This window comes from Thamnophis sirtalis, unplaced genomic scaffold (assembly GCF_051295495.1).
Source record: "Thamnophis sirtalis isolate CommonGarterSnake01/CBP01778 unplaced genomic scaffold, rThaSir2_p1.2 scaffold_9, whole genome shotgun sequence".
NCBI lineage: Eukaryota > Metazoa > Chordata > Lepidosauria > Squamata > Natricidae > Thamnophis > Thamnophis sirtalis.
The window spans coordinates 19,910,285-19,922,554 of NW_028261389.1; the positions used below are offsets into that span (position 1 = coordinate 19,910,285).

At 39.8% G+C, this 12,270-nt stretch overlaps 1 protein-coding gene across 2 annotated transcripts in view; it reads left to right on the forward strand.

The window, feature by feature from the left end:
• Positions 1-369: 369 nt before the first annotated feature.
• CHRM2 (cholinergic receptor muscarinic 2) overlaps positions 370-12,270 on the forward strand; it is a 201,015-nt gene continuing 189,114 nt past the window's right edge. For both annotated transcript variants that reach the window (XR_015697698.1, XM_014058072.2), the window contains exons 1-2: positions 370-507; positions 1,099-1,283. The gene's annotated coding sequence lies outside the window, so the exon portion shown is untranslated. The remainder of the gene's footprint in view (positions 508-1,098; positions 1,284-12,270) is intronic.

Here is a 12,270-nt window from a genome sequence, read left to right on the forward strand (position 1 = left end):
TTGCCATTGGAGGAGAAGCGGCTAATCCGGTCCGAGGGAAAGAAAATGGCAAAGCTCGTCCGCGCTCCCCTGTGCGCCTTCTCCACCCCTTTTCTGCCAGCCTCTGCGAACGCCGCGGCGGGCGCGCGGGGGAAACGGTGGCGGAGCAGAGCCAGCCAGTAGAGTTGTCACCGCCACCACCGCCGCCGCGCTGCCCTGCGAATCAAACTCCCATGCAAAGGAGGAGATCCTCCCGATCCACTCACCTCCTGGGCGCTCCCTCTCCCCGCGAAGGTGGTTGGAAACGTGGCTTCTTTCGGTGGGGAACTTTGGGGAAGGGCGCGCAGGGTTTATTTAGCTCTTGGTTTCAGAAGATGCTTGATTTCAGAAGATGCTATAGCCACCTAAAGATGCCTCTTGGGGCTGGTTGGCTTGAATGTTCTAATCTAAGCCTTCCCTGGCCAGTTCTGTTTGGCATGGGGAGGTTGCGCTCTTCGAACACCGAGCTCTTAATTCGGAGCAAGAACGGTACGGAAGGGTTGGGGGAAAAAATGCGAGTCTGTGCGCGAACGCGCGCGCGGGAGAAAGATGCCAGGGGAGGGGGAAAAAACAAGGGCACCCGGGTTCTCTTGGCCACGGGCTTCGCCCCGGGTTGAGGTGCCTTTTAGGCGAACCGATGGGTCGGGCTCTGTCCGCGGTCTGCAAAGCGGCGAGTCGAGGCGAAAGGCTTCGAAAGCGAATCGGGCGAGGGCGCCGCCAGTTCCGCGGGCGAAACGGGTCCTTGCTTAAGGCTCCACAGACAGAGAGGATTAGTCCCGGGTAGAACAGGGACGCAAATTTCTGAGAGAGGTGTTGGTGGGTGAGGATTAGGGGTTTTATTTTCCTCCCTTTTTTCCTCTACTACTCAAGGGAATCAGGCTGAGCATCAGGTTTTAGCGACGTAGCAAATTTCTACAGAAATTTACTCTTATATGTATACTCTGGTTAAGGCACACAAGAGAGTAGCTTGGGATTTGCTCTTCCCATCTTCATCTTCACCATGAACTAATGTGCCTTTTTAAAAAAAATCCCATTTCTCCTTTCTTTTCATCCCACCCTCCCTCCTCTTCTTTTGCAAAGATATGGAAGATCAAGATAAGGAGCTTACTGGTGGATTCTGACTCCTGGGCAAGTCCGCTTTCCTTACTCGGCTCAGTCCTGGTTTCCAAGTCCTTCAGACTCTCAGTTTGCCAAGAAGAAGAAAAAATATCAGAAAAAGTGTGCAGGAGGAAAGGAAAATGAAACTTTCGAGAACAAGATTACAGGTAGGACATTCTTCTTGGTCTTTGATTCTCTCTTTGCCAAAATCTGGTAGTTATATTTCATTGGATGGTTGGAGATTTTTGTAAAGGTTTTTTTTTCTCCTTTTTTGGGTGGGGGGTCTTTCTGTTTCAAAATTCATGAGGACCAGAAGACTGATTTTACATATATCTCCTGTTTCAATTATAGTACTGAAACGGGAACATGATGTGAAAAACCCGTGTTGTCTCCCTTACTCCCTTTTCCTGGCAGTTTTGAGACTTCTTGAAATGATCCACAATGAAAACAGGCTGGGAGAAAGACGTTTTCTTGCAGCAGTTTAAAAACTTAAAGATTTATTGTACTATGTACTTTGTGGATTAGAGTTCACTTTGTCAGAATTAAAACAACAATAACAACAACAACACAGACAGGAGTCATTTTTTAAAAAAATAGATGACGTACACATCCAAGGATGAATAGAAAGATTAGAGGGCCTAAAATGGTCATGAAAGAAAGGTTGGAGCACAAATTGCCAGAAAAGTACAAAACCCAACCTGGTGATATGAAATAATGTGTGAATAGTAGTATCTAAATCCTATATACACATACTTGGAGATAAATGCAGTTGAGCGAGATTTGCTTTCAAACAGGTCCCGTTTAAGACTGCAATTTTAAAAGGACTTCATTTTGACCCCCAGGTGAAGAATTTGGTGTTCTTTTGAATAGTACAATATAGTGGGAAGGATAGGCATTTAGTTTTAAAATTCCTATAGTCGATCATCAGAATTATAACATGCAAGATTTGTAAGATTCACAAAAAACAGCAGGCGTGAACATTGACCTCCTGGTAAAGGACTCCTTGAAAAAAAAATATGTACCTTTGATGGATATCACATCCTCATAGAAACTTAGGATGTGTGGTAGGATTTAGAAGTAAATGTGGAGATTATCTAGGTGCCCAATGCAGGAATCCACATCACAAACAGGTTGCTGTCTAGCTTTTATTTAAACAATTCAGTGAAAGGGGGGACTATCACCCCACATTTGACTGTTGAACAGAAGATAAATTGTTGGTAATCCTAAACTCTGCAAGATGACACTTCTTATATTAGAAGGCAGAGATCATATGTCCTCCTCATCTTTTTCAGAATAAATATTCCCAGTATCTCCATTTGTCCCCCATGTTTCTTTCTAGACTCTTTTCCTATCTTGGCTGGTCTTCTCTTGAGAAGATCGATGCATTCCAGTTTTCAGTGTCCTTCCTAAAATGTCATGTCCAGAACTGGATGCGATATTCCAGATGTGGTCAGATAAACAAGAACCCGGAACTGAATGCAGTCGTCCAGATTTGGTCTGATAAACAAGAACCCAGAATGGGACACAATATTCCAGATGTGATCTGATAAACAAGAATCCAGAACTACGTGCCATATTCTAGATATGGTCTTACAAACTATAATGGAGAAGAACAGTGACTACAACTTAGATCTCTCTAGATTCATCAGCTCTGAGTGATGGACTTTGTAGGACAGCTGATGGGGCACATTCTGAAATAATTATTCACATATATTCACATTGGGTGAGCAGAATATACTGTAAACTTGAGTGTCTACAGTTATACACATTTTCTTTAAAAAAAATTGACAGACATGTTTTCCAAATGATAGGGCTGCTTTGTTTGGTTGTCCTGCTCATTTTACAGCCTTTCTGTTTACAATAAGTTTAAACAAATATTCTCTGTTGAATTTCCCTTTAAAGAAAACATTGAACTGATGATTTTTTTAAAAAAAAGGAGCAATGGAGATAAAGAGGAGATAACTTGGGCAAGGAGGGAAGGAACCCAGCAATGTGGGTGATTTGCAAAAGCCAGTGAGATATAGGCTACTACATAAACATCTTCTTGCATGTATGGATAATACTTTGAGATGAGTATGGTTGATGGATTATGGAAACGTAGCTCATTGTGGTGTCCAGTACTTGCACACACTTAAAAACTTAAGAGTGCCATCATTACACATGGATGGCATTTTAATTCCTATTAATCCATGTTGGAATGTTTGTAATATGTAATAATTAATTGTTGGCATCCAACTAGATTTGAGGAGAAACTAACAGGTGGTGCCATCCCACTTTCCTTACCTTTAAATGTATAAAATTGGTAAAGGAACAAAGAGCTCTTCATGGTAGCTTGGGAAAGTTCTTGGATTGCATCTGTTAACTGGTTGCAAAAAAAGCAGGAGCAGCAAAAGAAATTGCAATTAAGAGGTGGTAAATATAGTTGAGACTTAGTTGTAGTAGCAAATTGCTCTTAAACTGGGCTTAATTCTGGTGAGGGCATGATCCAGATTGTTTTCTTGCTATAATATAGGAGTGGTTTACTCTTCCTTTCTTCCAGGCTGTTCTTTCCAATTTTTCAGCTTATCTGAGAGTTTTTGTGGTCTCGCATACAACTGCATAGTTGTTGGTCTTTCTTTCTTTCTTTCTTTCTTTCTTTCTTTCTTTCTTTCTTTCTTTCTTTCTTTCTTTCTTCTTCTTTCCTTCCTTCCTTCCTCTTTCCTTCCTTCTTTTCTGAATCACTCCCGTCTAATAATATGACTGAGATTTTGAAGTCCTGTGAATTGAGGAATGTGTATATTTTCCTTCCTTGATCTCACTATCCTAATTTCATTCCCCCTGCGGTTTTCAGTACTGCTTGTTTAAATAGAAATTGTACACCAAAGATTCCTTGCTGAAACATATAGGAAGCAAAGAGATTGGGTTATCTTTTGATGTGAGTTGCTTACAAACCTCCTAGTAGCTACTTGAGAGTAAAGGTGCTAATGATTATGACCTGCAATCTTTCAGTTGGTGAAGAAGAGTCATTTTAGGACATATCACTGACTACATAGCAGGAGAAAAGAGGTGTAGGATTAAGCAGCTCATTAAAGCAATAGGACATGTTCCAAATTTCACTTGGTTTAACTTCAGGTTTCACTTGCATGACAAGGAAACGATATATATTTCTGAATTCTTGCAAGTACTGGATGCTAAGTTATTTGCTATGCTGCGTAGCCAGATAAATTTTCCTTTTTCTTTATTAAGGGGAATTAAAAGCAACTTTTGCGCCCAGGGTGTAATTTGATTCTACCACGTACATAACATTGAGATTATTTAAAGATGAAAACCTCAATTTCTAATTTTGTCTCCTTTAACAGATCATGGGGAAGTAGGGCTACTTTGGATGGAAATAGTTTTTATCCTTTGGTATAAAATAGCCCTTACCATGATCTTAAATGAAATTTGGGGAAAATTAAAACTAATTCAAGCAAGGATTTAAAACTAGCGCACTGTTTACCAGCAAATTGGTTAGCGGGTCTGCAAAGGAGTAGAATGGAGAACAAAACTGGAATGTGGGCTTGTGTCTTGCCTTCAACAATTAAGAGAGTGTGCAATCAGCATAGGTGTGTGTGAGAGATGGAGAGACAGAGACATTGAAAGACTGTATTTTCAAGCTGCAGAACTGTTCTGTCCTTTGTAGCAGACACATTGGGATGAAGAGTTCATGCCAAATATTCCACCATGTATCTGATGATAATAATAGGGATGGGCCATATCTCAGGACAGAGGCCAGGCTGTGCTTCCATGCGGTTCAAGGTTCAAGTCCTAGCATCTTCAGCATCTAATGAGCATCAAGAGCTCTGGCAAAGGCTCCCAACAGAGGACATACAGGTTGCTGCTAGATCAGTGGTTCTCAACCTTTGGGCCAGGACCCCTTTGGGGGTCGAACGATCCTTTCACAGGAGTCGCCTAAGACCATCGGAAAACACATATTTTCGATAGTCTTAGGAACCGAGACACCAATTTTATGGTTGGGGATCACCACAACATGAGGAACTGTATTAAAGGGTCGTGGCATTGGGAAGGTTGAGAACCACTGAGCTAAATAGTTGGCAAACTTAACTAAACTGAAGAAAAAAAATTGATCTCGTAAAAGAAAATATATATATATTTCTGGCACAATTTACAGATGAGTAAAGGAGAGCTTGTCAGTTTCTGCATTTAGATATCTTCGCCAAATCTTATACAGATCAAACGGCAGGTAATAGTGGAAGACACTGTCATTTGTGGCCAAATGTTCCGTCGCAACTTGGTTTATGATTCCTTACCTGCTCTTTTGTATTTGGGGTTTGGCCCTTGTTTTTGTTATTTATTCTGTTGTGTCAGGAAAGATCCTGTTCAGTTAAAAAGGCTTTGCAGACTTCATGGGATGGAAAATCTGAGACAAATGAACTGAGCTGGTGCAGTCCAGCTTGATGTCCTCCTCCCTTCTTCTCACTACAGCTTGTGGCTGATTCTTGAAGGGTTCCCAAGGTTCCGTATTTTTGAGAGTGTAAGACGCTCCAAAGTATAAGTATATATGTATCTAAATATATAAATATAAGTATATACCTAGCTTTTGGGGAGGAAAACAAGGGGGGGGGAGTCTTCTGCCATCCAGCAATTTGCCTCCTTGCAACAAACAATACAGACAATATACACTGCTTGTAGTGTTACATTTCAGACTATACTTGTACAGATGCTGTTAAAATTGATGTGCTTTCTGGAAGTATAGTGATTCTCTGCTATTTAAAAGAAGATACAATAGCACTGGGCCTCTTCAGAACAAGCATTTATTTTAAAAAGCCTCCTCATTTTGTTAAGCTGTCTAGAACAATAATAAAGCAGTGTTTAAAAAAATAAGTCTAATAATTTGAACATTCTATAGGCATTTATAGTTATTGACTTACCTCCTTGCAGCAAACAGCAAACAGCCTGATTAGCACAAGAAAAAAAAATCTGCCTCTGCCTCCCAGCAATTTGTCTCCTGGAGCAAACAGCAAGTTTCACTTTCAGTTTAAGTAAGCCTCTGGATCAGCAGCTGTTTCAGGCTGCAGGGATTGCTATAGCCTAATGCAGCCTTTGCAAGCCCCATTTTCCCCATTTGCTGCAAGGAGGTAAATTGCTGGGAGGTAGAGGCCAAAGGGTGGGGGACGGTGGGTGGGTGGGTCTACATTCAGTGTATGAGACACACCCAAATTTTCACCCTCTTTTTTGTGGGGGAAATTATTCTCCGAAAAATATGGTAGTTCTCAACTTCTGTGGCTGCTGTTGATGTTCTTCTGCTCCCACCATTCTTTTCAATAGTTCTACGAAAATTCTCTGCTATCTTGCCCCGAACGGTGTTCAACATTTCATGTCCTAGGAAATTTCTGTCAGAAAAAAAATATTGTGTCCCGCTTCAAATCTGTAAAGCCAAAACCAACCAACCAATCATCATCAGCAGCAGTGAGCTGCAACAACAATAACAAAAACCTTTAGTTTATTTTTGTGGTGTGTTTTTTTTTTGGAGGGGGGGATATCTTGTTCCAAATGCCAAAAGGATCCCTCTGTTCTCTGTGTTGGAGGAAGGAGTGGCTGATTCCTTAAATAATAATAGTAATAAGAAAGAAAACACTTCAACTTAGCAAACAAGTTTTATTTACCCATTGTTCATCATCAGGAAGGCTGATTCCCATTTAAGATGCTTCTAGGGTTCTGGTGGGGAGTTACCTTCAAATTAAATACTGCTTGGAACTCCCACATGTTTTATTTGCGTAATGGGGTGTGAGCTTGCAGTAAATCAGAGTTGAAGCAGAATTAATCAGCATCCCACTATAGTGAAACAATGTTTCTTGGATGCTACCACGCTGAAGAAACTGAGTTCCCAAGAGAGGGGAGAACTTCATAGGTGAAGAAAGTAGGTTTACATTCCTTCTCACATCTTCCAAGCTTCATCTGCTTTATGGTGAATGTTTTTTTTTCTTTTGCTTGTTTCTCGTCTGCTTAGTTTTCCTTTGTTTTCTGAAACTTGCCCCATCAGTTTGGTGGTTCGAATCCCTAGCACCACGTAACGGAGTGAGCTGCCATTACTTGTCCCAGCTTCTGCCGACCTAGCAGTTCAAAAGCACTTAAAAATGCAAGTAGAAAAATAGGAACCTTTAGTGGGAAGGTAACAGTGTTCCATGCACCTCGACATTTAGTCATGCCTGCCACATGACCATGGAGATGTCTTCGGACAGTGCTGGCTCTTGGGCTTTGAAACAGAGATGAGCACCTTCCCCTACTCCTCCCAACAGCCGGTAAGATCCCACAGGGTGGGCCTCCTTCAGATGCCGTCAGCCAGACAATGTCGGCTGGTGGCTCCCCGGAGGAGAGCCTTCTCTGTGGCTGCCCTGACCCTTTGGAACGAACTACCCCCAGAAATCCGGACCTCACCCACTCTCATGGCCTTCAGAAAAGCTGTCAAGACCTGGCTATTCCGGCAGGCCTGGGGCTGTTGACCGCATTGTTGAGGTCCAGCCCCGACTGAAATGAATATATCTGTGTTGTTTTTAACTTGTCTATTTTTATTTTTATTTTATTTTATTTTCTTTCCCCTCTCTGTAAGCCGCCCGGAGTCTTCCGGGGCGGTCTATAAATAAAATTAAACTTGAAACTTGAAACTACAGTTGGGAATGACTAGCCCATATGTGCGAGGGGAACCTTTACCTTAATAATACGTTTTTTTTTTTCCATTGGGAAGGCTTCAAACTGCCCCCAATATTGTTCCTGCAAGTGCTGGAAAGTTGGTATGATGTAGGAAGCAGATGTAAATGAGCATATTGGCTAGACTTTGCATCCATAGACTAACACATATTCATAAGCTTTGCAAGTGAGTACGCAAGCTGCTATTAACAATCTTGCATAGGAGAACAGCTGGGTGCAAATTATTACAAAGAATAAGTCCCCTTTTTCAGAAGCATGGAATTTGCTCATGGGTTGATAGAGGTTTGGAAAAAAAAATCATGGATACATCTTCTTGATAAGCAAAGATGAAGAATCTGTCCAAATTAAGTTAACTCCGGGAGGATCGGAGAACATTCTCAGATTAATCGCCAATCCTAGAATTTTTTTAGTGGTGTCCATTCCAAATATTAACCAGGTCTGGTTTTTCAAGACGAGCCAAGGTCATTGCATAACCAGAGTTTAGACACAGAATATGAAAGACATGTAGAAATGAGACAGCATTCATGAAAATAACTTACTAATTCGTAACTAAAAAATACTAATTCAGTGTACAACAAGCCATCCCCCATTTGGGAAGTCTGCAGACATAATGAACTATGCACGTATAATTTTGAGTCCGCAAAAGTCATCATGATCGTAATATCAAAAACTGGAATCCAAGATAGACCAGGTTGGTTCTCTAGTCAAATAATGGCCAAATAGCCTTATGAGCCTTTTCCCCCCTTTTCAACTATCTTTAGGAAAATCTCAACAAACATGTCTTTCTGTTAGAGGAATTGACAAGTAGTGTCCGCAAAGAAAAAAATGTTGCATTATAGCTCTACGCACCACAACAGCTCTGTTACATAAGACTCCAGATAGCCACTCAAGTTAGGCAGTTCACCCTCAGGCTTCCAGTTTTCCGTGTTTTTCCCCTCCCAATTCCATATCTCCTGTTGCATGTTGAGATTGGAATGGTTTGCCCATGAAGTTTCCTCATCCTTATTTTTCATAATAATGTTTCTGCAAATCTCAGGAATGCTAAACGTGCTCCTTTATTGTTTCTTGATGTCCCACTGATAGATCGAGTGCTCTCCTGCTGACATAGAGACATTTTCTTGATGTCAAAGAAAGCAGTAATTTATAGAAGAAATCAGATACTTCTTTTTAATCAAGTTTATTTTATTTTATTTTATTTATACATATCAATGCGTGAATGGTGTGATACCTGGGTATCATACATTTCAATAAAAATAAACATGGCATTATTACTCACAATCGTTACATTTCATTTTCATTATTTCATATTATTTGCACATATCCTTCAATTCTAACCCTTCTTGTTACTCTTTCGCCTCTTTCGTCTCTCTCTCTCTGTCTGTCTCTTTCTTTCTCTAATTCTATATCTATCTATCTATCTATCTATCTATCTATCTATCTATCTATCTATCTATCTATCTATCTATCATCTATCTATCTATCTATTATCTCTTTCTCTCTCTCTTTCTGTCTATTCTTTCTTTCTCTAATTATTTCTATCTATCTATCTATCTATTCTCTCTCTCTAATTCTATCTATCTATCATCTATCTATCTATCTCTATCTATCTATCTATCTATCTATCTATCTATCTATCTATCTATCTATCTATCTATCTATCTATCTATCTATCATCTATGTATTATCTTTCTCTCTCTCTAATTACATCTATCTATCTATCTATCTATCTATCTATCTATCTATCTATCTATCTATCTATCTATCTATCTATCTATCTATCTATCTATCTATCTATCATAGTTCCCCCCTTATTTCTATCTCTATTTTATCTTTTCTTCTCCTTCCTGTCACTATAATATTCAAAGATGTGATAATAACAAATATATATTTTTCATTATCTAATCACTTATTGTTTAATTCTAATCTTTCACTATAAAGTATATTTTATACTTATATCAGTATCACACTACATACAAATCAGTTATCCAACTTACATAATTCTAATATTCATACACATTATTAAAATCAGATGCTTCTTTGTTCAGTTATTAATCTATGTATCTCATAGTCTTTGTCACCATATATCTCTGTCGAATCTTCCATGGTGGTTGCCAATCAGCTCTTTCTGATGTCTAGCTTTAGCTGTACCCTGCTCCTCAGTTACATTGAGATCTTTGTTCAATCCTGAACCTTGACTTTTTGCACTTCTTCTGGGTGAAGCTTCAATTTGTAAAAATCCAATGAAACTGTTTCTAGGACATTCGGCAGATACATTTTTTGAATTTAAATGTCCAATTTTTTTTTTGCAAAGCTGTTAAGCCACTCTTTATAGAAAATTACTAAAGGTGTAACTTACTGTGAATATACTTCAAGTTTTTAAAGTGTGCCGCAGAATTAGTTCCAGGTTTGGGGAGATACTTGGACAAGATGGTCTCCAGCTAACCTCATTTCATCCTTGCTACATTCACCCATTTGCTTTGCTTCTGCGACCAGAATGTACTATAAAAGTTGTTTATTTGGATAAGATAATTTAAAGAGCAGAAACAATAAGGAGAAAGAGCAATAGAAATTGTATTTCCAAAGTATGGCAGTTGGTTCTTCACTAGGGCATGAACTTTGGCAGGCATTTAATGATGCCAACTCCCACTTCTATATTTTAGAACTGGGATGGGAAACCTGTTCTGACCCAGCCTTAGCAAGAGCAAGAAACAGACTCCTTGACACAAAAAAACCCTCTTTATTTACCTCTTGTGAATTAATTGCATTTACCCACCAATAGTCCTTCAAGGAATTAACTGCATGAGCTCCCAGCTGAATGTTGCAAATTAAGTTCTGGCATTAAATTCTTTGTGGCACGAAACACCATGAGCAAAATCTTCAGAAATACGAACTGTTGTCTCCTATGACAACTACCCTTCTATTTATTCCCCAGCCAGGGAGGGGCCATTCAGTGTCCACGTGTGCTTTGTTTCCTGAGTTGACTCCTTGTCCTCCGTTATTCACATCTCCTAACTGCTTTGCACATACATGCATCTGGAACAGGCCCCAGATGTTCTTCCTCCTCTCATATCAGCATCCAAGGGCAGATGCTCTTCAGGTGGCTGAAGTGTCAGACGGCCCTGGCTCTATCTCTGTGTCCAATGCAGAGCATCCATCAGAGCCTTCCCCAGACTCCAGAACTGGCTCAAGTTCCTCCCCAACCTCCTCAAGGTCTGAGTCTGCCGCCAGCTCTTCTGGCAGCTGGCGGGCCACAACAGGTCCCTGTATTAATGATTGTTGTCATGATTCTAAAAAGTGATGGTGGTGGGGATAGTCAAGCTGGGTTGTTTGTGTGTGAGATGAAAGCAGTATAGCAGCACTACACTCTGGTTTCTCTTCAGAATTTTTTTACCTTTCCATTTCCTGGTATTTTGATACAAGCCCTTCTCCTTTTCCAGGTTCCGTGGGATGTAAACCTGTGCAAAAGGGTTAGAATTGGTGACATATTGATCTCAAGTTGGTTTTGTCATTCTGACAAAAACAGCAAGATGCTGCAGAACCTGCCAATCTATTTTTCTGCAAGAAACTATCTAAAGTTTCAGCGCAAACCTTAAAGTAGACATAACACAGTGGAAGATAAATAACAACAACAACAACAACAACAACAACAACAACAATAATGAGATGGTCAAGATCTTGTGGGATTTTCGGTGACTTTTTCAGGCTGATGTTTCCACCAGTTTATTATAATATTAAAACAGCAACAAACTGGTGGGAACATCAGCCTGAAAAAGTCACCGAAAATCAGATGGTCAAGATCTTGTGGGATTTCCATATACAAACGGACAAAATACTGGTGCATAATACACCAGACATCACACTGGTTGAGAAAAAATAAGGTTACAATCATAGACATCGCAATACCAGGTGATAGCAGGGTCGCCGAGAAAGACCATGAAAAAATAGCAAAATACCAGGACTTAAAAATCAAAATTCAACGACTATGGCACAAACCAGCAGTGGTAATTCCAGTGGTAATTGGCACACTGGGTGCTATTCCAAAAGCACTGGAATTACATTTAAAACAGTTAAAAATTGACAAAATCACCATCAGTCAAATGCAAAAAGCCGCACTGCTTGAATCTGCACGCATATTACGAAAATACGTTACGACGTCCTAGGCCCCTGGGTGGGGCCCGACTAGTAACCAATGCCAAATCCGGAGAAACAACTGGCCGCTGTGATACAATTGTATAATAATAATAATAATAATAATAATAATAATAATAATAATAATAATAATAATAATAATAATAATAATAATAATAATAAAGCTGAAAAAATTTCGCATTTACTATATGTAAATGATTTGAAACTCTATGGAAAGTCAGAAATAGAAATCCAATCATTGAAACACAGTCTGAGTATTCAGCACCAATATTTCAATGCAGTTTGGCATGGAAAAATGCACCACTGTATCCATAAAAA